The sequence below is a fragment of the Physeter macrocephalus genome, chromosome 20, assembly GCF_002837175.3.
Source record: "Physeter macrocephalus isolate SW-GA chromosome 20, ASM283717v5, whole genome shotgun sequence".
NCBI classification, from domain to species: domain Eukaryota; kingdom Metazoa; phylum Chordata; class Mammalia; order Artiodactyla; family Physeteridae; genus Physeter; species Physeter macrocephalus.
The window spans coordinates 115,401,334-115,425,541 of record NC_041233.1 but is presented as its reverse complement, the minus strand read 5'-3'; the positions used below and the strand labels follow the sequence as shown (position 1 = coordinate 115,425,541).

Here is a 24,208-nt window from a genome sequence, read left to right as displayed (position 1 = left end):
CCCTTCCCTCCATCCCTAACGCCACTGTCTTGTACAAACTAATGAAATACTTTACTTACTAACCTCCCTGCTTTCACTGCAATTCCTAAACATGTTCTATACCAGCATGGCTTTATGCCTTTAACTCGTGAAATGCTTTTGCCTGAGCTGTCTTACCTCTTCCCCTTTTTTTGTGACTAATGAGCTGTATCATATTTATCAAGACCCAACTTAATGTCCCTCTTCTTTGAAGCCTTTCACAAATGCACCAAATCCCTCATCTGTATGCCTCTAAGTCTATATTTGTGTGCACTGGATAGTGATTATTTGCAGAGACAAAAATTGTGAGTTGCCCAAGACAAAGGAACATGTTTTATTCATGTTTGTATAGAAGGTACAAAATGTTTGTTGAGTGAATTGACACATGCTAGAAAAGTTTGTCAACTAGTGGTAGTTCACATGAACCGAAGGGGTGTGTGTGTGTGTGTGTGTGTGTGTGTGTGTGTGTGTGTGTATATATACATAACTGCAACTTGGAAAGGGGCTAAAGAAATGTATCCAAACTACAGGTAATATACTCATCAACAAGCGAAATGGGATTACCATTCAATTCCTTGCAGAGGAACGGCTAACCAAATTATTTCAAAAATTAATTTTTAAAGGGAAAATAAAATGCAAACTTGAATTGGTAAAATTATTTTATAATCATATAAGGTACCAAGTATTTACTATATCACTATAAATACAATATAGCTAAAAGTAATACCTTGCTTGTAGGGCACATAATAGTTCTCATGTCATACTTCCGGATAGTTTTCCATGAGCCTTATTTACCGTCTTTGCAAGAACTAAGAAAAGTAAAATATTTCACATCATGGAATCTCAGATGAATATTATCTTGCATAAAAATACATAGTTATTTATTGTATTTCAGGTATTTTGATTAACTGAGAGTGTATAGAATCTGGTTCATTTAGCATAAGAACGGCCAATAGTTTTCAACTCTCACATCTCCTTGATGGTCTGCAGCGCAGTGTTGAAACCTTTAGCTGAGCTCAGAGCGGAAGCATGTCACGATCACTTAGCAGTAACTGAAGCAGGAAGGAGAGTCACGGCGACATTTAATCCACATCTTTACATCTGTGTATTCGTCCATGGGTCTACCTGACTAATTTCTTGTTAAAATCACAAATTTAACTTAATTCGTAGTCAGAAAACTTTTCCTGCCTTTTAAGATTAGTGATGGAAGGCAATGAAAAGAAAAGGCTAGATGTCATTGTGTTAAAGAAAATAAATAAAGTAAAATGGCTTGCAATGTCAGAAAACTTACTGCAGGGACTAATACAACACACAAGTAACCTGTGGTCTGACTGCTGGTCCGGACCTTTTTATATCCCTCTCTGCGTCTATACCTTTTTATGAGCTCATCACGGGCCGACTATATATCCTGGCCTGCTGCCTTTGGACTTACCATATGACTTGGTTTCCCCAGTGATAATGTGGGCAGAAGTCAGAATGTTCCAGCTCCAAGCTCTGGCTGTAAGGCTTGCTTCCATTCACACCCATCAACATGAGAAGGACATTCCACAGCTACCCTCTTGTAGGGAACAGGGTGGGGCTGATGAGGAGGGAATGCTACTTTCTCCCCAACAGGATCTGACTATCTAAAAGTAGTGGCTGAAATACTAAGAAGCTTTGGAGAGCTTTTCATAATCTCATGCGACTGGAGGGAAAAAAACTGGCGTTCATACGCTGCCAAGGAAAAAAATGGCCTAATAATGGTGCCCTTTCAGTGAGAACCACCTGGGTCCACACCTTAAAACTAGCGTGAAATAGACTATCCTTTACAAAGACTGAAGTTCAGCTTCAAATATTCATTCAATGCTTGGATTGAGGTGATCTTCCCTAACCCTCATACTTTCCAAAAGCAAAAGCATATTCTCTCTGGAGAAAGATAATATTAAATTGTCAGGCTGCAAAGCAATCAAGGGAGTTGCAAAGAGTGAGGAGAGCAGTCATGGAGAGACAAACAGACTAACGGCTTCGCCTTTGACAGGGAGTAGGAGAAAGAGGTGACTGCCATAAAAGCGGGGAGGAAAAAATCAGATAAAATTTGCGAAAGTCCTAAAGGCCGATATGAGCTAGAGCATCAGTTTAGAATAACTGGAGGTCCCCGATGCAAGCTGAGTTGCACTCACCTGTCAGATCTCCTCCTCAGGCCTCAATCGGGTGCTTAGGAGAAAGAGGGGGGCAAATCAGACACAGTCCCCCTTAGCGGCTCAGGCACATAGGAAGCACTTGGCTGCTGAGAGCTGACAGGCCTGCAACTCTGGATAGGTCCCTGAATCCTTCTCCCAAATGAAGCACAAGTCTTCAGCTACTCGGAGAGAGGAAATACATACCCTCACTCCCAGGGACAATGGGGAGGGAGTAAAAGCAAAGCCCATCTGCTTCTAGGGAGGGACAGATAACCCTCCTTCCTGACCACAGAACTGGGAGAAGGGAAGAAGCAAAAGCTACCAGCTCCTGGGGGGTGGGCAGGAAAACATCTTGGGCTCCCATCCTGAACCAGAACGAAGCCCAGATCTGCCACTGAAGAGGTGCTTTCTCTGTTACTCAAAACCCACCACAGGTATAAAGTGGAGTTTGGCTGCCTCAGGCGGGGTTGAGGAGGGGGAGACACACAAATCTCCCCTAAAAACCAGATTCCTCCAATCTGGGAGATCAAATTATAGGATAATCATACACTGGGGTACTAGACAATAATTAAAATGAACTATACACAACAAAATGGATGAACCATACAATGTAATGACGATTGAAAGTCACACATGAATATCATAGGATTCTAATATTTATAAAAGTTTAAAAACCAGCAAAGTTAACCTATGCTACTAGAAGTTACGAGAGAGTTTTCTTCAGGGAAAAGGAAGTAGTGACAGGAGCCATGAGGGAGATTTCTAGGACGCTCACAATATTTCTTTTATGCTAATTATGCGAATGTGCAAATTTGCTGGTACAAAACAGTAAATTGCGCATTTCTGCTGTCAGGTATATAATCTAAATAAAAAGCAATTATACACTAAGAATCCACAGCAGTGCTTTTTAATACTAACAAAATTAAGAGGGGGAAAATAAACTGAAATGACCTGTCCACATATAAGTCGGTATTGTATAATTGGATTATATTTTCTAACTTCACTTGGACACTTTCATTTATCTTTTTATTTTGCCCCTAGAGTTTCCTGCCCCATTTACCACCCCCAGCCATCATATTTTGCAACATGTTAAGTCTTTCTCTGCGATATGCACTAATGCTGCTTTAACCCACAAGTATTTTTAGAAGCAATGTCAGGGACAAGCGGATGAGGAAGGTGGATGCAAGGAATAATCTCACAAGAGGGAACGGGTAAAAACCAAAGTCTGCAAAACAGCAGCAGGGGACTGAGATGGGCTAGATTAAGGATATGTATTTGGGGGTGCACAGGAACACCCACAGAGTCTGATGACTCAGCCGTGATGGTTCACAGTGGATGCCTGCTAATGCCACGCCCATAACAGATCCTCTGACTCCTCAGTTGGTACTATTCCACAGGGGTGTGCCCCAGAGCAATCTCCACCAGCACGTTCCTAAATGCTGGCAGCGATCTGCAGTGACACATAGCTCCCGCCCCAGCATTTCATGCCTTGACCAGACCTTCCAAAAATATTAAATAGCTACATCCTAGGAACAATTTGAAAGCTCACCCTTGAAAAACAACAAATCAATATAGCTGACAACACCCTCCAGTTACTGGTGATTCTAACCACTAGTAACAAAGTGACAATCTATACAGTATACTTCTCTTTAGCTTAGGTCACATGATATTTTTAATATGTAAGAACAAAAATAGCTGAAAATGAAACATTTTTACCAGAAAATCAGACTATATGAAAAGTAAAAATAAAATGGATTCTCTAAAGCTGAAAAACGCAATATCTGAAATTTAGATCTTAATGGATGAGTTTACTGGATACAGCGGAAGTTAGTATTAGTGCAGTAGACTAGAAATAAATAGTATATAACAAAACTAATGCATAAAGAAAAGGAAGAAGGAAAATAGAACAGAGCATAAGAAATAGATAGGATATATTGAAAAGTTAAACACAGATGTAATGGGAGTCTAAAAAGGAGACGAAATGTAGTAGAACCAATATTCAAATGATAAAGAATGAGAAATTTCCAAAGTTAATTTAAAAAAAAAACCAAGTTCCTAAAGCTCATCAAATCCCAGTCAGGGTAAGTTAAAATCTTGGCTAGGTACATCACAGTAAGATGCTGAAAACCAGGGACAAAGGAAAAAAAAAATCTTAAAAATGATCACAATATAGTCAAGATCAATTGAAGTAACAGAAGTCAAAAGACAATGGAATGACACTTTTAAAGTTATGAGAAAAAAAACTACACAGCTAGAACTCTACACCCAGTGAAAATATAAGTGAAGACAGAAATTATGATATTTTCATATGAACAAAAAATGGGGAATATACTGCCAGGGGGCCTGAACCAGAAAGAAATATTACAGGAAGTTCTTTAGGTAGAAGGCAAATGATCCTAGACAGAAACACGAAAGTTACAGATAATGAAGATCATCAGAAAGAGAAATATGTGGTTAAATATAACTATTGAATAGATATTAACTATACAAAACAACAACTATACTGTCTTGGGAAGTTTAAATATTTGTAGCATTAAATTATATGAAAACAACACAAAAGGTGAGAGCAGGATAAATGGAGTTAATATCAATGAAGAGGTAAAAGTCATTTGTGTTAAACTGTAATGAGTCAAAGTTACATGCTGGAATCTCTAGGGTAACTACAAAAATAATAGTGAATAAACATATTATTAACAGTTAATTAAAGGAAAATGTAACTAATAAAAAATCTGTGAATAAGAAAACAAAAAGTGATTGTATATATAAATATATATGTATATATAACAGTTATATGTTAAATGAGTGGATTAAAATTATAAGTAAAAGTAAAATTGGTAAACTGTATTAAAAACTAAGCCATATACTCTTCACAAGAGTCATACTTTAATTATAAGGTTACAGAATGGTTCAAAGTAAAGAACAGAAACAGATATTACATAATCATTAACCAAAAGAAAGCTATTATAATTATATTTTTAAAAGATTAAATACATTTTAAGACAAGAAATATTAGAGGACAGTGGTATATTACTTAAGGATAAAGGGGTCAATGCAACTGAATGATATGACAGTTTGCATCCAAATGACATAATTTTCAAATATATAAAGCAAGAATGACAGAATTAAAGGAGAAATATACAAATCCATAAGCATAATGGAAGACTTTAAGTAACAAATCTCAATATCTGATGGAACAGAGAAAATTCTATAGTAGTATAAAAGATGTGAATAACAAATTCAATGAAATTGACCCAACTGACAAATGCAGAATACTGTACCCAACAATGGTAGAATTCACATTTTTTTTCAAGGGAACATGAAGTAGTTACCAAAATAAACCATGTGTTGAGCCATAAGGAAAACCTCACCAATCTCTAAAATATTAGAAGCATTCAGAGTATGTTTTCTGGTCACAATGGAATTAAGTCTGAGATCAATAAGAGGGAGGTAACTAGAAAACCCATAACTGTTTGGAAATTAAACAATGCACTTCTGAATAATCCTTGGATCAAAGAAGTAAAAATGGAAGTTAGAAAATATTTAGCAGTAAATGGCAAAGCCACAACAAATAGAAATTTGTGGGTTATAGCTAAGCAATGCCTGGAAGTGGAGGGTTACAGTATTAATTATATTTTGTTTTTTTCTAACAGAAAAGGAGAAAGAAAGAAAATCAAAGATTTAAGCTTCTATCCCAAAAATCTGGAAAAGGAAAGCAAACAAAATCTTAAAAAATGTAAAAATAGGATATCATTCCAAAAAGAAAAGAAAACATATTTATGTTTACAAACATGTAACAGAGAAAATCAAATGCAGGTTCCTTTAGACAAACTTTTAGATTTATTAAGAAAAAAATAGAGAAAGTACAAATATCAACATCAGGAATGAAGAAAAGACATCATTACAGAACCTACTGATATCAAAAAAAAAGAATAAGAGACTATTATGAACACATTTGCAGGAATATATAAGATAAATTGGATGAATAGACAAGTTACCAAAGTCGATGAAAGAGTGAGAAGTTCTAAACAGACTGAATATGAATATGAGTCTGAATTTAAAACTTTCCCACAGGTGATTTAAATTAGTTTAAATCTCCCAGGTCCAGGTGATTTCACTGGCGAATTTTTAAAAATATTTAAAGAAGAAATTTTACACAAACTCTTTAAGAGTATAATAAAAGAAATCACCTCAGTTCTTTATAGTCTGCCAAAACCTGAAAAAGACTTTATAAGAAAGGAAATTACAGAGAAATCTCTCTCATAAATTAAATGTAAAAATCCTAAACAAAAAGTAGATATAGCATGCTAATGGATTAGAAGATTTAATGTTGTAAAGATATAAATTCTCTCAGATTTAATCTAGAGATTATGTTATGTATCATAGTCATGATAGTCAATAAGTTCTTTTTAAATGAATTATTGAATCCTCATCTCCTGAAAACTTAACCAAAATTCCTAACTTGAATCTCTAAATTGACCTAGTCTAAAAATAAAAAATGACTCGCACTAAGGTAATTTAATGTCTAAAATGTCCAGCACATGTTACGGTGCATCATAAATAAAATAGTTTTTAGACTGTACAGTGGAGTTCCAAGTTAACTGTTATTTATTTGATTTTCTAAGAAAATCTATTTTGACTAGTTTTTTAAATGCACTGTATTTCTAAGATACATAAATACAATCTCTAACAAAGTTCAAAGAAAAACATTTCAGAGTACTTTTTTAATGAAAGTGATTTTTTTTAATGAAAGTGGATGCAGCAGAAAGAGTATAATAAACTCTTCAAAGTATCTGTATTTTTAGATAAAAAAGTCATCTTTGTTTTTGCTATTTCATAAGACCTAGAGTAAACGAATTCAAAATGTCCTCTGAAAAACATTTGGTAAAACACAGATGTATCCAGCATTAGAGAAAGTAAATTTAGAATAGAAGAAAGTGTATTACTGAACACTATAGTTGCATAAATTCTTGAAAATAAAAAACACTAAGACTTATTTTTTTAAACATGAGGAGCAAGGGTGTACCACCCTCTCAGCTCACCCTTTACCTCTTGCCTGGAGCTTGGAGATGAAGGCTGAGGCCCCAGAGTATCATAAGGATGCAGGATGAACCCAAGGGACAGTGGAAAAGGGAGCTGAAGAAGCCGAGATCCTCGGACACTTGTTGGACTTCCTACCTCCAACCTTTTCTGTCTGTTTGAGCCATTATTAATTTACATTTCTCTTTTACATGCAACCAAACCTCAGGTAGGCTTTTAGACTGCATAATTTCGAGTCATATTTTAGAAAGCAGAAGTAGTCAATTAGTCAATAATGTCAATTAGATATAACCTTCATAATTCCTTGTCTTTTAATATAATTATCATGTTTGCATCACCACAGGCATACAATATTACTAAAATTCAGTCATTATTATCTACCGAACAGAGCATATTTTATTATTCCTATTTTGCCTCACCCAATACATTATTTGCATATGCATCTACCTCATGTTATTTAGTGAAAAAAAAAGTAATATTTATCCATGTATATCTGCCATATCATTTTATTAAATTCATTTCAGAAAATATTTAGTGAGTATAAATCATGGCTAGGCACTAATGCTAATTACTAAAGATATGAATATGAACAAGAAACAAACAAACAAAAAAATTAAAAACTGCTTCAAGAAGCTTACGGCACTGGGAGAGCTCACACACAGCAGACACTTCCTGTTGTCTAATTAACAACATTTCCACCTATCTCATTCCCCTGCCCACAGAACCCCAAGTTATTCTGGCACAGTTGGAATTACTTTGCTCTCAGGGAAGACAGGATTTTTTCCCATTCCTAGGAGATGAATGGTGATTGGTCTAAACCAGTCGTATTAATTTCATCCTCCTTGGACAAGTATTGGACTAAGAGTGGGCCTCTGACTCAGTTCCAGCTAATGAGATAGAAGTAGAAATCTCCGATGTCATTCTTCCCTGCTTCTTCTGACTTGGACATTGATGTGATGATGTTGCTGCAGCAGCTCTCTTGTGTCCAAGAAGTAAAGCACAGGAAAACTGCAGAAATGTTGCAATTCTAACATTCTTGATGCATTAGCTTCAGTCATCTTGTTATAGTTAATAAAATGGTGGCTGTTCTAGTTGCTGGGTTTTTGTTATTTCCATTTGACTTCATTTCTGATAGACACCAATGCATTTATGAAACAATTTGCAATAGTTGCTATGATAGAAAATGAACAAGGGCTTAGAGGAGCAGAGAGACTAATCTGCCAAAATCGCTTTAAGTGGTTGAGAAGGCTGTACAGAAAAAAGTGGGGCTTGAACTTCTAGGCAAAAATTATTTTCCTACACCTAAAGTAAAATGGTAGAGAAATAGCGACAAATGAGGGTAAACAAGGAGGCAGATACAGAACGATGGGAAACATGTAGATCACGATAAGGACTGTGGATTTTATTTCAGACGTGAGGGGAAGTGTTCAAAACAGTTTAAGCATGGTAATAATATCAGATTTTGTGATTTACAAATATCATCCTGGCACTCTTAGGAGAAGGCATCTGGGGACAGGGGAGCAAAGCATAAATAAGTAGATGAGAAATGATGAGAGGCTGAACTAATGATCTAAGAGAAAGTAAGGGAGAGAGAGAGAACTTAGGAGGACAGGTCTGGGACAAAGCTCTATTATTAGGTATATTGACTGCAGAGTGCGGTAGGACATCCAGGTGGAGACTCCTCCAAGTCCTTCAGAAATAGAGGTCAGGAACCGAAAAAAGGAAGGTCAGCTAGAGATAAACATTTCAGGTATAATTTGGGGCAACACCAATGTTTAAGGGACAAGTAGAGGAGACGAGAGGGGAGGGGAAAGTGGCTGAAAAGATATCCTGACAGAGAAGAGATACAAGAAATAAGAATATTGGGGAAAGGAATATGTCAGATGTTGAAAAAGAAGGTTTTCGAACAGGTCAAATATTTCAGACAGACCAGTAAGATGAAGACTGAACTATTCATCCTATGTTTGGGATGAAGCAGCAGGTTGTGATCAGCAAGTTTATCAAAAATCCGACGGCTGATTTTCAGTTCTCATTTCACTTGACTTGCTGGGAGCTGTTGTGGCCACTCTGGATCACAGCTGAAGCCATCCTCTTGAAACACTTCCTTTACTTCTGGACAGTGCTTTCCTTTGGTTCTGCCTCTACTGCAGCGCCTACTCCCTGGGGTTTTTTTGGTTTTGACTTTTTTGCTTGGATTCCTCATAATCTTCCCGAACTCTTAACTTCAGAATGTCCCAGATATCAGTCCTTGGATCTCTTCTTAATTGTCTCTTGGTGATCCCATCCTGTTTTATGACATTAAATACCATATACATGCCTATTCTCTCAAACTTATACATCCAGTCGGAAAATCTCTCTGATCTCTGGACTCATATATCGAATTCCCTGTTTTTATTCCAGTCTTACTGAGTTATAATTGACATCGAATACTGTATATGTTTACGGTGTACAATGCAATGATTTGATATATGCATATACTGCAAAATGATCACCACAACAGGAATAGTTAACATCCATCACATCATATAGTTAGCTTTTTTTTTTTTGCTTGTGATGACAGCTCTTAAGATCTAATCCCTTAGCAACTTTCAAATATACTTGAGGGTATTATGCTAAGTGAAGTTAAGTTAGAGAAAGATAAATGTATACTCTCCCTTATATGTGGAATCTAAAAAAAGACCAACCTCATAGAAACAGAGATCAGATTCGTGGTTGCCAGAGGTGGAGTGAAGGTAGTGGAATTAAGTGAAGGTGGTCAAGAGGTACAAACTTCCAGTTATAAGATAAGCTCTGGGGATGTAATTTCCGGTCTTACCAACCCCACTTGGACATTAAATAGAATCTCAGAATTAACTTATTCAAAACAAAACTTCTGATATTCCTCACAAGGTACGTCCCTTCCTGTTTTTCTAGTTCAGTAAATGACCACCAATCTGACTAGAGTAAATAACTACTGATGATTGGATATAATGAATAACTGATGTTTCCTTAATATGGACCTTCTGACAATAGAGATACTCAAAACACAAGTTACTTAGTTGAGTATTCATGTGTGGATGTTTTAGCAAAGACTATACTTACAAACCTTAAAAACGGTTAAGGGATAGAGAATATTTTCATCACTAATAATTCATTATTGGGTTTTATTTTTCCAATACTAATGCATTCCTTAATTAGTCTACATTTCATTGCTTACATATTAAAAAGCCCACCACAAAGATTAAAATATAAACAGAACTAGAATGACAAAGAGCTAAATATAATTTTAATTAAGACTTGTTACATGTTCAGATGCCAGCTGAGGAGTTTGGTTCCCGCAAGTTCCCTCTTTTGTTCCTAGGTCCTCTCTGCCTGCGGTTACCTGTGTTACAGAAGACAGGAAGCGCTTTAGCATTTCTAGCAGTTCCCGACCGTCCCGCACAACCTTCCGTTTCAACTCCGTAGTGATCATTCGTTCCTTGCCTCCCCATCATCTCCATTCCCTGCTTTCAGAAATAACTAAACATTTGTATTTGGTGGTCTCCCTCCTCCGCTTCAGTCCAGGTTCACGTGGATACCAGTCCCTGAACTAGGCGATTCAGATTTATGCTAATCATTTCCCCGGCCGTTTTGATGGTTCAGTGATGGGAACAGAGCTTATCATGCGTCTTATCATGAAACTTAGAACTTTTATAAGAACAACTGGGAAAAGAGGCTCTGTCTTCTGTCGACTAGAGCCATAACAGTCTGAATTCAGAGCTAATGCAACCATCTTGCTATCCTGAGAAGGCATCTAGAATTGCTGGGAGCTACTACCTAGAGCTCGACAAAAGCCAGCACAGCACAGAGGGCTGAGGACAGTGATAGTGACTGAGCACTGAAATTAACTATGAGTGATACGTGCACTCTCACAACTCTGTCTTTAATTTTTTAGTTATATGAACTAGTAGTATAAGTTGTACTTTTTGTTGCTGGAAATTCTAACTGGCTCTTGTAAGATCACTGAAAACACACACACACCACTCATAGTAGCACTCAAAACAAGGTCTCAGCATCATGCCTGTGAGGAATTCCCACTAAATACAAAGGTACTACAGTCGTGTCATAGGTACTACGTGAAAGGTACTAGAGAGTCATAAAACGACCATCCACAACGGTGCTGGGAATTTAAAAAGCCTTTCTCCCAAGAAGTATGTATAAAGGTATATTGTCACTGCCTCACTATCTGTCTCCAGTTTAGAAAATCAAGATCTATGTCAACCAGAAACATTCCACACTGTCATGGGAGCCATGGTGCTGTCTCTTTCTCATTCCCGTCCTGCACCTCTTCACCTCTGTCCTTCACTCAGTCCACGACCCCTGCCTGTGTCTGCTCAGTGACTATAGTTCTTAGAAACTAAATTGGGAGAAAAATGGGAGATAAGGTAGTAATACTGTACTCTAGGAAGTATAACTCTTTAGCAATATATTACAGGTAGACACAAAAAGAAATTGTACTTTTTCATGTATTTTCTCCATCTATTTAGTCTACGCAGAGAGGAGAAAATCCCATCTCGGACGACAAAACTATGGAAATTAGGTTAGGGTATTAATATAAGATTTATACCAATGTTGGTATGAGAACATTGATATTGATCAAACAGTGACATAACTGATGCATTATCCAAGAAGACAGAGTCTGGGGCCGGCAGCAATCTGCATATTCTGTCTTTTGGTTATCAGCAGCCTAAAGGGATACCCTTTACTTTAAGGATAGGAATGCGGATACTACCGGCTAAGACAAAAAGGCTGCACAGTTGACACAGTTAAAATGATGATCATGAAGAAAAGAAAAGGCAATAACAGAAAAAGTATCCACATCAAAGAACAATAAAGGGTTGAGGAGGAGGAATAAGGAATTTGGGATTAGCAGATACAAACTACTATATATAAAACAGATAAACAACAAGGTCCTACTGTACAGCACAGGGAACTATATTCAATATCTTTTTTAAAAAGAACAATAAAGGGCAGAATTAAAACTGCAAAAAAAACCCTTATTAATGATTCAGAGAACAAGTAAAAAAAACAGAAAACATTGTGGGAAAAGTTTTTTTTTTTAATTAGAGAGAAAATGAAATACATGCTGTACAGGGGATGAAAACCCAAACTACATACTATAAACATTTTTAGAGAAAACGAAAGCAAAATAATAGAAATAAAAGCAACAGTCCAAGATGTAGCCCCTGCCCCCCAAAAAATATTGGATTGAAAAATGACCCTAATTAGGCAGACCCTGATTAAGACCCTAAAAGTACTCTTCTTATTTCAAACAAAAAAGATCTATACCTAGATGTATTAAGGCAAATTCAGGGTTAATTTTTTTTACCACCCTATAAGCATCGAGGTAGAGGTTTTTTTGGTTTTTGTTTTTTAATGTTATGTACAAATGGGGTAAAGTCAGATTGGCATCATATCTCACCAGTGCATGAAATTCTAGAAATCAGTGGTACAAGAATTATGTTAAACTGGACAGTTTTGACCTCACTATTATATAAGCAGCCAAACTATCATTCATGTGTGAAGGGAAAACAAAGACGCTGTCAGAAATGCAAGGATTTAGAAGGCAATTCACCCATGTGATCTTCCTTTAAAAATTACCTGAATTAAAATTACAGGCTTTTGAAAAATGAATCAAAACAAACAACTTAAATATAGAATTTCATGTAATTAAAAACATATGTTAAGAAAAGAAACCTGAAGTTGTATGGTTATAAAAATGCAAATGTCAAAAGTAGTTATTAAAAGAGAAAAACAACATTATAAATGTTAGCTATAAAAAACTAGAAGGCTCAGATTGTCTTCCCAGGTTTAGAAAAAAAAGAGAAGAAAACAAGGGTATGCTAAACTTCTCATTTTACAAAGGTAATCAATAGCACAATTTGTTTCTTGATATTTGGTACCAAAGTATTTTTATCATTTAAAAAGAATCATGAAATAAATTTTAAATTTAAAATATTTATGTTAAAATATGCCATTAACAAGGTTAGAAATTAGATACAAATATATGAACGTATACATATATATAATCTTACTTAATATGCAAACAGTGATTACAAATCAATGATTTGAAAAAGTCTCTGTAGTTAACTTAGGCATGTTATAAACAGTTATGTTCCTTTTTTAAAAAATGATGTATGTTCACTAAACTTACTGTGATAATCATTTCATGATGTATACAAGTCAAGGCATTATGCTATATACCTTAAACTTATACAGGACTGTATGTCAACTTTGTCTCAATAAAACTGGAAGAAAATGTCTTCGTATGGCTGTTTCCACAATGTTGGCTTTCAGTGAACACTTAGGGAATCATATTTACATTGTAGTGTGGAAGATCTTCCCACAGGATGCTGACATGATGAAGACCAGAGAAGTAACTTTCTTATAACTGAACTGCATCAGAAATAGGACTGAGGTTATTGAGCCAGAGTGATTTGGCTGGAATATTTCTTAACTTTTGTTCTTCTGTCAGTCTTAATTAATTAGTCAACACCTCAGGTCGTTCTGTAAAAGATCTTAACCAAATAACATATACAGTTAAAATTTTTTTTAAAAAAGGACAAATCTTGGCAAGGAGAAAAGCTGGGTAAAGAACTAATAGAGACAGCAGTAAGACTGATGCCCAGACACACCATCCTGAAGACTGGATGGAAGATGACTGAGAATTTGGTTCTAAGTTTCCTAGAGGTCAAAGAAAAAGTGAAAGATGATTATAAAATTTAGTGTCCATAATAAAGAAACCAACTAATGAGTCATAAGAAGCATAGATATTTCTGATACAGAGACTTGAGAGAATTTTCTCCCATGGGTATTCATAAACAGCCTAAAATCCATAATGACATCACAATTGATGCAGTTACATATTGTAGTGCTTGAACATATGCTTTGGAGTAAGGTGAATACATGATTCAGCCTCCTCATTCAGTGAAAGCAATTCTTTTGCCAGAGCTTGGAGTGGCCCAGATATTTAGCTCTAAGATGATATGGCTTGTTTCAAGGGAAAAGTTAGACCAATCAGTTACAGCATATATGAATGGACTACATATGGCTTAGGACCATAAATATTTTCTAATTAAAAATAATCTCTTGTTATTACAAAAGTTGTATATGTACATCGTAGAAAATCAAAAGCCATAGATAAATAAAAGGCAAAGAAGCCATTTTATCCCCCTGCAGAAAAAAATGATCATAGTGTACGTTTTGCAAAGGAGTCATATTATGCATAATATTTTGTAAATTCCTTTTTCTGGTTAAATTGTTAGTTAAAATGTTTACTTTTTTCATGTTAGCAACGTTTTATCTCTTCTAATAACCAGTCCATCTTCCGTCTTTACCAAACTATCCCCCCAAATGTCCTTTATATAACTGCTTTGTTGAAACCAGAATCCAATCCAGGTCCATGCATTAAATCTTGTTACTATGTTGTTTAAGGTTTGTTCATCTAGAATGGTGCTTTTTATCATGACACTGACTTGCTACAAAATATCTTATCTTCTGGATTTATCTGCCTGTTCTCTTAAAGAAAATCACCTATATTTCCTAAGAATTCAAATGAATTCCAATTAAACAATTTTGGCTGGAAAATGTACATATATATAATTAATATCTATATATCTTTATATGTCTAAATATATAAACACACATTAAAAATAAAAGAATACACATCGCGAGGTTAACAGTTGGCTATTTAGTTGCAGGAAATTTATTATTCCTTGGACTTATTTATATTTTCTAAAATTTTAATAATCACTTTTCAATCCATTCATTCATTCAACACATATTTATTGAGCACCAAGCATGTGATAGGTAGGTCCTGAAGATAAAGCACTCTGCAAAACAGATAAAAACCCTGCCCTTCCACAGTTTTGATTCTTGAAGGGAGAAATCAGAAAATGAGCAGAACAAGTAAGTAAATGATGACTGTTACAAGATAATTTGTTGTTCGGAGAAAAAGAATGCAGTGAGAGAGGAAAAGGAGTTCTGGAGATAGAGCTGGCACTGCAATCTCTCAGCGGCCACGGCTCACGGGCCCAGCCGCTCCGCGGCACGTGGGATCCTCCCGGACCGGGGCACGAACCCGTGTCCCCTGCATCGGCAGGCGGACTCTCAACCACTGCGCCGCCAGGGAAGCCCTGCAATCTTTTAAAAGTTGCCACGAGGAGGCCTCACTGAGGTTAGACTGAGTAAGGTCTAAAGGAGACGAGAAGACAAAATATGAAGGTCTCTGGTGGGAAAGCGCACTAAACACAGGGAGAAGTAAAAGCAGAGACTCTGACAAGGAAGCACTCCGGGGAGCCTTGAGAAGGAGAAAAATCAATAAAAGTATATAAAAATGTGTATTCAAAGGTCACGGTCACAAACGTATCACCATGCAGAGACTCGGGGTAGTTTTCTTGAACTCCTCTTTGTCCTATTCAGAATTTTGTTAATTTTCTTAATAGAAATCTACTGCCTATAGTAATTTTTTTTAAAAAAACCCTAAAAATATCATGTTGAACATCAGTGTTTAAAATTTGAATACACTATATGCTGAGAGTGATGCAAAAAATTCTAGTGAGCACATATGGTTAATATGTTAGTATTTACTATATGTGCTCATTAGAAAGCATTTGGAAATTGCAAAAAAAAAAAAACACAGGGCTTCCCTGGTGGCGCAGTGGTTGAGAGTCCGCCTGCCGATTCAGGGGACGCGGGTTCGTGCCCCGGTCGGGGAAGATCCCATGTGCCGCGGAGCGGCTGGGCCCGTGAGCCGTGGCCGCTGAGCCTGCGCGTCCGGAGCCTGTGCTCCGCAACGGGAGAGGCCACAGCAGAGAGAGGCCCGCGTACCGCAAAGGAAGCTTTTTTTTTAAAGCAGCCACTAGCCCACTAACTTGAGATCTTCTTCCTCTGTCTAGTATCCATAATTCTAAATGACCACTATTTTCACTGATATGTACATCCATAGATTCTCAAGGATAAATATAATTTTAAAAATCTCTAAATCAGTGCATCTCAAAGTGTGGTTCTCAGGTCTCTTGCATCGGAATTAACTGAGAAACTTGTTAAAAATGAAGATTCCTGGATCACAATCTAGGGCCAGTGGATCTTGGGGTGGAGTCTGGAAACCTGCTTTTTAACCTCATTTCCAGATGACTTATATAGCACAGTAAAGCTTGAGAACTACTTATTCAGTTCAACAATAGTAAACATATTTATCAGATAAACTGCCTCTGGTATCTTCTACTGACCAATTAATCTCTTAAATTTCAATCATTCCTAAATTTACCTTTCATGTGCTTGGCAGCACATTATATCTAAGCATCCCCAACATATGTCAAATCCTGATGTTCTTAAAAGCTTAGATGATAAAATAGGTTACAAAGTACAGTATTAACCTACGTTAAAATCCTGGATTAGATAGCGAATAGAAAAGAATAAGGTCATTATGGTTGTTCTAGTTTGGACTCACAGAATGACCACTTATACCAATATGAATTCCAATTTGATCAGCAAAACAAAGGATTATAGGTAAGATGGAGAAGACCAAAACACTAATTCAAAGATGTGGCAAAGTGAATGCAGTTATTTCGTCATCCATCTATATACTTAATCTATCATTCATCTAGATATTTATTTTTATACTTCCTACATTTTAACCACCAAAGTGAAAATTATATGGATTTGAATTATGAAATTAGATTTTCAAGGCCCTTGAAGGATTACAGAATCTCTTGACCTGCAATGTGGAAAAGATTTTTAATTTGATCAAAGATGTAATACACTTTTCTTGAACAATAGGATCATTCATATACCCTCAATTAACCATTCTGAGAGACTCAGCCAAAGAGAAATAGAGGAGTGAAATCACGTATTTTTCACCCATAAATGAAGAAGTTAAGAGGTAACTATTCCATTGAAAGAGACATTATGAAAGTAAATATGTAAACATTGTCATAAAAAAGATGTAGGATTATTTTTATAATAGGGTATGGCAAAAATTAGTAGCTTTATTTTTATAAATAGGATCATTCCTCATGAAGGAGGACTTGAGAAGCTACGGCATGAATTGTTCTGTAAACCTGAGGATGCCTGTCCCCCTTCTAATTAATCTGTTCTGTAAGTTGGATTTTGTATATGAGTTTTCAAAGTAGGGTGGGTCTTTATGCTTATCTGTGTCTGAAAATCAAGATTCTCACTTGGCAGAAACAGTCTAACTAGACTGGTATTTTCATGTTCTGGGCCAAGGGTGTTAAAAATTATTTTTGTCAAGTGCTGAGAAAAACCAACAAAGGAAATCAAATGGATTTAAAAGCGTGAAAGCTTTAAGAAATAGCTCACACAAAGTCACTACATCCAAAATTTCTTTTATATATGCATCCATACATTGATAGGAGGCCGGAAATAAATCCTAAAGTTTGATAAGTGAAGAGTTGTATCAGCTAAGGCAGGACAAGTGCATATATGAGACAGGTTACTAATCTAGTCAACAGGCCACCTGTCAAAAATTATTCCCTTAGCCAACATAAAACTCCCACAAAGATGAACAAATGTAAATTAATAATGCAAGTGAGATATTGTGTCCAAAAAGCTACTATTGAAATTTAAATGTTTATGAAATGTATCCACAATTGTATTCAGTATTTTCAGGAATGAGTTCATTTATTTAGTAGTTTAGGTAAAGTTGCAAAGGTGGAGTTGTATACGAACACTACCAGTTCAAGAGAAGACTAGATCCAGTCACAATGTACCTTCTATCCGTACTTCTCAAGCGTGACCTTGCGTTAGAATCACTCGAGGCTCCTGAAAACACTAATTCCGCGTGCCCCCTCAGATATTCTGATTTGGCAGGGCTGTGGCCTAGACGCATACACTTCTTTTTTTTTTTTTTTTTCTCTTCTGTACGCGGGCCTCTCACCACTGTGGCCTCTCCCGTTGCGGAGCACAGGCTCCGGACACGCAGGCTCAGCGGCCACGGCTCACGGGCCCAGCAGCTCCGCGGCACGTGGGATCTTCCCGGACCGGGGCACGAACCCGCGTCCCCGGCATCGGCAGGCGGATTCCCAACCACCGCGCCACCAGGGAAGCCCAAGTATGCACTTCTGACATGCTCCCAGGGGATGCTGGTCTAAGATACATGTCGAATAAAACCATTCTAGACGGCATCTAGTACCAAAGGGTCAGAAAGTCTAGAAAATAAATGCGTCCAACTTCAAAACTTTACCCAGTGGTAACCATAATCCAGGCTTCAGATGTAACTTCCAAAAGCTTCTTATTTCTAACATTCAATTGTAGATGTGATGGCTACGTACACTTAAGTACCACTGAGGTGCATTAGGATAAAGAATTTATACGATAACTGGATCCCCCCAAATCACAGAAGACTTCGCAGAAAAACTTAAATCATATTAATGAGCAAACCCCAAAATTTTATAAATTGTGGGAAAACACTTTTTAATTCATATTTTAAGCAAACTTTCTATATGATGAAACCAAACACACGCAATTTGTTCATTATGTACAATAATCACTTAAAAAACACAAGAGTGATCTAAATCTTAACTACTCAAGCTTTTGAATTAGTCACTTGAAGAAATATAATAAAGGAGAAAAAAGGTGATATATTTTTACAGCTCTTTAGGGAGCAGGACAATGCTGAGTGTGGGAGCCTGAGGTTCCAGACCCGCTTTTCCCACTGAAAGTTTCCCCATTTTGAGCAACTTAATTTTTGTGTGTTTAGTGTTAATGGTGTTAGATTGACCGCTCTCTAAGAATCCTTCCAGCTTAAATTCTGAAATGACTCCTTCAAACCTGCTACCATGTTTATCTTAAAAATAAAATTTGCATAACTTTTTTTTTGGTGATTTATTATTTTTATTGACAAGGTTTATAGGAACAAATTAAATATTTAAAACCAAATGCCAATTAAGTCTCATTTAGTTGTTTATTCCATTCATTTGTATTAAGTATACCTTTCTCTAATGTCTTACTTTATCAAGAAACAAGTCAAACCTGTGAAAACACCTGTTAACAGTCAACATATATCATTTTTATATATTTCTGTTCTATGATGCAAAGATATTTTAAACACTCAGTGGTTTATCAAAGGCCTAATTCTTGTATAAGCAGCATGTTTTATTTTAAAATTAAGAGATTATTTAATAAACCGATTAAGACAGTTAATTTAAAAGACAAAATTAGGGCTTCCCTGGTGGCGCAGGGGTTGCGCGTCCGCCTGCCGATGCAGGGGAGCCGGGTTCGCGCCCCGGTCCGGGAGGATCCCACATCCCGCGGAGCGGCTGGGCCCGTGAGAAAAAAAGACAAAATTAGTCTCATTCGGGAGTGGTCCATATGTTGAAAAATATGGAACGCTTCACGAATTTGCGTGTCATCCTTGCGCAGGGGCCACGCTAATCTTCTCTGTATCGTTCCAATTTTTAGTATATGTGCTGCCGAAGCGAGCACTGCATAACTCTTTTCGTTAAGACTCATTCAAAAAGTTTTATCTTAATGGGCCAAAATTAAGTATTACCCACTTCTTATTAACCAACTATTCAATTTTCAGGACTCCATGTGGAGCTGTATTATATTGAAAAATGAAGTTTTTCCAACAGCACATCAAACACGAGTGCTCTGTGTAGTGAGAACTATTTTCTGCTTTCCAATTGGAAAGTGTTTTTTGTGTATGAGATATGAAATTGAGATTATACACAATTGCAAATGAGCCCGCCTGAGATACAGGTACATGCTCATAACTTAAAGTGTCAACAACTGGAAAAGAACAACAAATCTGAACATAAGGTAAATTACTTAACAACCTCTGTTATGAGTTCTCCACATCTGAGCATTCAAATTTATAAACCAAATTTTAAACGTTGTAACATCCTCACCGAAGCATGGAAAATTATTTCTTGCATCTTTTGATAAGAGCTTTCCTGAACACGACAGTTATCAATTATCCCTTTAATAGCAAATAACATTGCGGAATTATCTCCTGTGATCTTACTGTGCAAGGTTTACCTGTTTCTGTGACACGTATATTTCCTAAACTAGAATACAGACTTCCAGAATTTTAGGAGATAATTAGGCTACTAAATCAATGTTGTAAGTACATGTAAAGTAATAAAAAGTAAGCCTTTATCATTATTAAAAAAAATTATCTCACTCAAGTAGCTGATAATGTGATATCTAGATGCATGTGCCACCTGTGGCTCCAATTCCAGGTTGCTTTTTTTTTTAAACAAAGTCTAGCCTATTTCAAGTTATATTTGTCTAGTCATTGAGATCAAGTAAAAACAACCTGAAACTTGTCTCCTCATGTGACAGCCCATGAGAAGTTTTGAAATTCTTCTAGTCAGTCATGATGGGATTTTTTTCCTATCAATACACAAAGGCAAAGGTCAAAGTTGATCATTTTACTGTATTTCTCTACCAATTTTTATAACCGAAGTTACAAGTCCTTCTCGAACAGTTAAGTAACCTCAAGCAAGAGAAAGCTTTTCCTTTAGGATCTGTTTCTCTACAGAGTAAATTCTTTGGGGAATTTCTAAGATTCTCTCCAGGTATCCATATCTAATTTCTTGCTCATAAATCTCCAAGGAATAGTCTCATCAACAGTGAGAGAATAATCTCCACGTGATTATCATAGAACACAGCATGGTCTTGGAGGTTCAAAAATGCCAGCCACTCTTGGTCTAATATATGTTTCTCACATGAAAGAAAAGGAGGTGTCAGTTAGTAAGAAATCCCTCCCAATCTCCTAATATGATTTCTATGGATTAAAATATTCTCAATAAGATCTCTGTTCCTGAAGACACACTGGAAGCTACATACATAATTTCACTTTAATATTTCAATCTGCTACATGGAATAGATACAAAATACAAGATGAGATAATTCAGCAATTGCAGAAAGTAGCAGTGATGTTTGTATACACATCATTACCATGAATGGCTGGGTAAACACGTTATTCAGTAATCTGGTAAACCATTACCTTTCTTGCATATTAGATCTGACTTTGAATAAATTCTGGAATACAGGAAGGACAAGTGAATCCTTCCAAATTGTTTGAATTTCATTTTAGTCTTCACTACAGAGTTTAGGCAAGTAAAATTAGGTAGTATGGAGAATTTGCACATATTTTATTGACAGGGACAGTCTAATCATTCATGTTGGACTTCCAGTATCTACTGGGGCAAAAGAAACAAACAAACAAACATAAAACTGTTCTTACTCTTCTCTGAGCAATATAAAAGCTGCTGCAGCTCACCCATGCTCAGGCTAAGGGCTGCAAGGCAGAGTCCACGGAACACAACAACAAACAACACTCTAGCCCTAGAAGTCCCTCTACTGGGAGCAGAGGAATTTAAAAACATTATTTTCTAAGCTAAATTGATTTGCAGCTTTCGAATATATAGGATTATTGTGTGAGTAGTAACAAAACTTTTTAGTACAGCAATATTTAATCATTAAAGATAAAAAGAATGAAGAATTTCAAACTTTTAAGTAAATATATCTAATTTTTTTTTCAGAGATACCCACAGTTAAGTATTCCTATTACTATAAACACAGGGAAAATCAGCTCAATATAAGTAGTAAAATTCAACTAGCCATTTTAATATAGAGTAAGTTTGTGGAGCTCACTTAAGAAGTATATGAGTTTTCTTTCCATGTGGGCCCTTTCAAACAAGCCGTTGGTTTATTCCAGTTGAGCAAACTTCCCAGGAACTCTCAATGCAATGACCTAAACCTAGCATTTGTAACATTAACCTCTAAACAGTCACCTAAAGCACGGTTCCCCAAACTCTGTTGAATTAACTGACAACTTTTCAAAGGCATTTAATTACTGTATTTAATTTTAGATCACAGAACAGGAAAGACTGTCAGACTGATTTCCCACATCTCTGCCTTCACACAGGTAAGATGTGACCACGCTCACTTTCGTGCACACTTAGGCCAGTGAGGCAGAATCTCAACAGGATGTAAGAGAGTGCTTTTCTACAGGGGCTGTCCACACCGCAAGCCCAGAATCAGCTCCACTAATGCCAATAAGAGGGAGACAACATAACACCCAAGACCATGCTGTGTTCTATGATAATCACACCAAGACTATCCTCTCACTGTTGATGAGCCTAGGAGATTTGTGAGCAAGAAATTAGATATGAAAACCTGGAGAGAATCTTTGAAATTCCCCAAAGAATTTACTGTTAGAGAAACAAACCCTAAAGGGAAAGCTTTTTCTCACTTGAGGTGACTTAAAATGTTCAAGGAGGACTTGTAATTTCGGTTATAAAAATTGGTAGGGAAATGAGTTTCTCCGAAGCGTATCTATTTCTGAAATACACAATGAAAGAAATGTAATCTCTCTCTTCAAACCATTGTTGGAGACTTTTAGATTTTAAAAAAAGTCAATAAATACATATACAAATGGACATGGAAGTTACAAAACAAGTGTGCTTTACTTTTGATACATGATCCAAGGCATCACTAAACTTCATTCAAATCAACTGCTTTTACTTAATATAGTAAAAAAAAAAAAAAAAAAAAAAAGTCAGCTCCAATGCTTGCTCCTTTTAATATCTGCATGCAAAAGAGTAAGTCTCGGTTTGTTAGCTTCTGAAAAATAGGAAAGATTATATTTTTAAGATTCGCTCAGCACACAGTGCGCCTCTGAGATTCAATACTGTCTTTTTTCTGGGACGCGCTTCCCTTTGACCCCAGTGTTTCTTGCCGCAGCCTGAGTAGGAAGCCCACCTTCAAGGGGGCGGGGGTCCTTACAGAAGCGCCCGTGGGCACAGTAACGAGAGCGACAATCTAGACTCTAGACGCACAGAGGCTGAATAAGCTTAAAACATAAGGCAGTGTTTCCGGTCAGGGTCGCAGGTGACACTCCAGGGGCAGTTCAGACACGCAAAGGCTGCAGCTTCTGCTGCGTCCCGTCCTCGGCCGGTGAGCGCCGCGGGCGCTCGGGGCCTCTTCGCCTGCCAAGCCCCACAGGACGCGCGCACGCGGGTCCGAGCCGTCGCGGGGGCGGGCGGCGCCCACCCCCAGCCCCGCGACGCCCCATCGCTCGAAGATCGCCCTCCTCCACCCCGCGGCCGCCCGCGCCCCTCGCCCTGCGGCCCGCCGGCCCCTACCTGCAGAACAAGGCGACCGCAGCGGCGGACAGCGGAAGGTGCTGAAGCAGGCGCGGCGGCCGACCCCGACCCGCACCGCCCTCCCCTCCTACGCCGCGGGATCCGAGGCTGCGCGGACGGGCCGCGGGGTGTGAAGGGCGGGGAGGCGGGCTCCGCAAGCCTGGCCGCTCTCGCGGCGCTCCGGGTCCCGCTCCGAGCCCCACGTGACAGCCACACTGGCCGCTGATTGGAGCGCCTGGGGAGAGGAGGAGGCGGCCCCTGACCCCCGGAGACTGTGCGCGCCCAGGTGGTTACCTGGCAACCGGGAGTCGGCTCTGAAGTTGTGGTTCCCAGACCCTGGGATAGGCTTCAGCAGAGTTTACAGGGAGGCTGAAAGTGGAGGAAAGAACAGTGAACCGCCAGCGTTCTCACCACCTAACAGATTCCGCACACCGGGTTTGCACTTTCTAGGAAAATGAGTCAAGTATACAATAAATAAATCCCCCCCGTCTTCTTGAGGAGCCTGAGGGAGGGAGTTGAGCCTCCTTCCGAGGCTAGGCTACACTAGCCTTGATCCTCACCTGGAAGGTGAGTACAGAATGCTGTCTCTTCTGCACTTCGTTATAGTCTGATTGGGCTCAAGAAGCTCTGTGCAAGATTCCTATTAATGCGATTTGTCTCTGTTGGCGGATTTGTATGTAGTTAATACACCTGCCCTCAAAGTGTGCAAACTGACATTTTCCTTGTGGAATCTGGTTGAATGGAAATGGCACTGTCATTCATATTTCCTTCTTCGTATCTCTGACATATCTTCACTACCAATGACCTTTATCAAACACCCAGGAGAAAATAAACCTTCATATACTCGGAATATGTGTTTAA

General features: G+C 37.6%; 1 protein-coding gene and 1 non-coding gene across 10 annotated transcripts in view; both read right to left on the bottom strand.

The window, feature by feature from the left end:
* WDR17 (WD repeat domain 17) overlaps positions 1 to 23,497 on the bottom strand; it is a 97,695-nt gene extending 74,198 nt beyond the window's left edge. For 3 of the 9 annotated variants that reach the window (XM_028481163.2, XM_028481168.2, XM_055080915.1), the window contains exon 1: positions 23,348 to 23,482. The gene's annotated coding sequence lies outside the window, so the exon portion shown is untranslated. Of the gene's footprint in view, positions 1 to 745; positions 808 to 10,497; positions 10,576 to 23,347 lie in introns of those variants that run through there. The other 6 variants (XM_028481161.2, XM_028481164.2, XM_055080917.1 and 3 more) reach the window with 5 other exon arrangements.
* LOC112062165 (U6 spliceosomal RNA) lies at positions 19,569 to 19,676 on the bottom strand. Its single transcript, XR_002890590.1, has one exon. It is a non-coding gene; the product is annotated as a U6 spliceosomal RNA (small nuclear RNA).
* Positions 23,498 to 24,208: the final 711 nt, after the last annotated feature.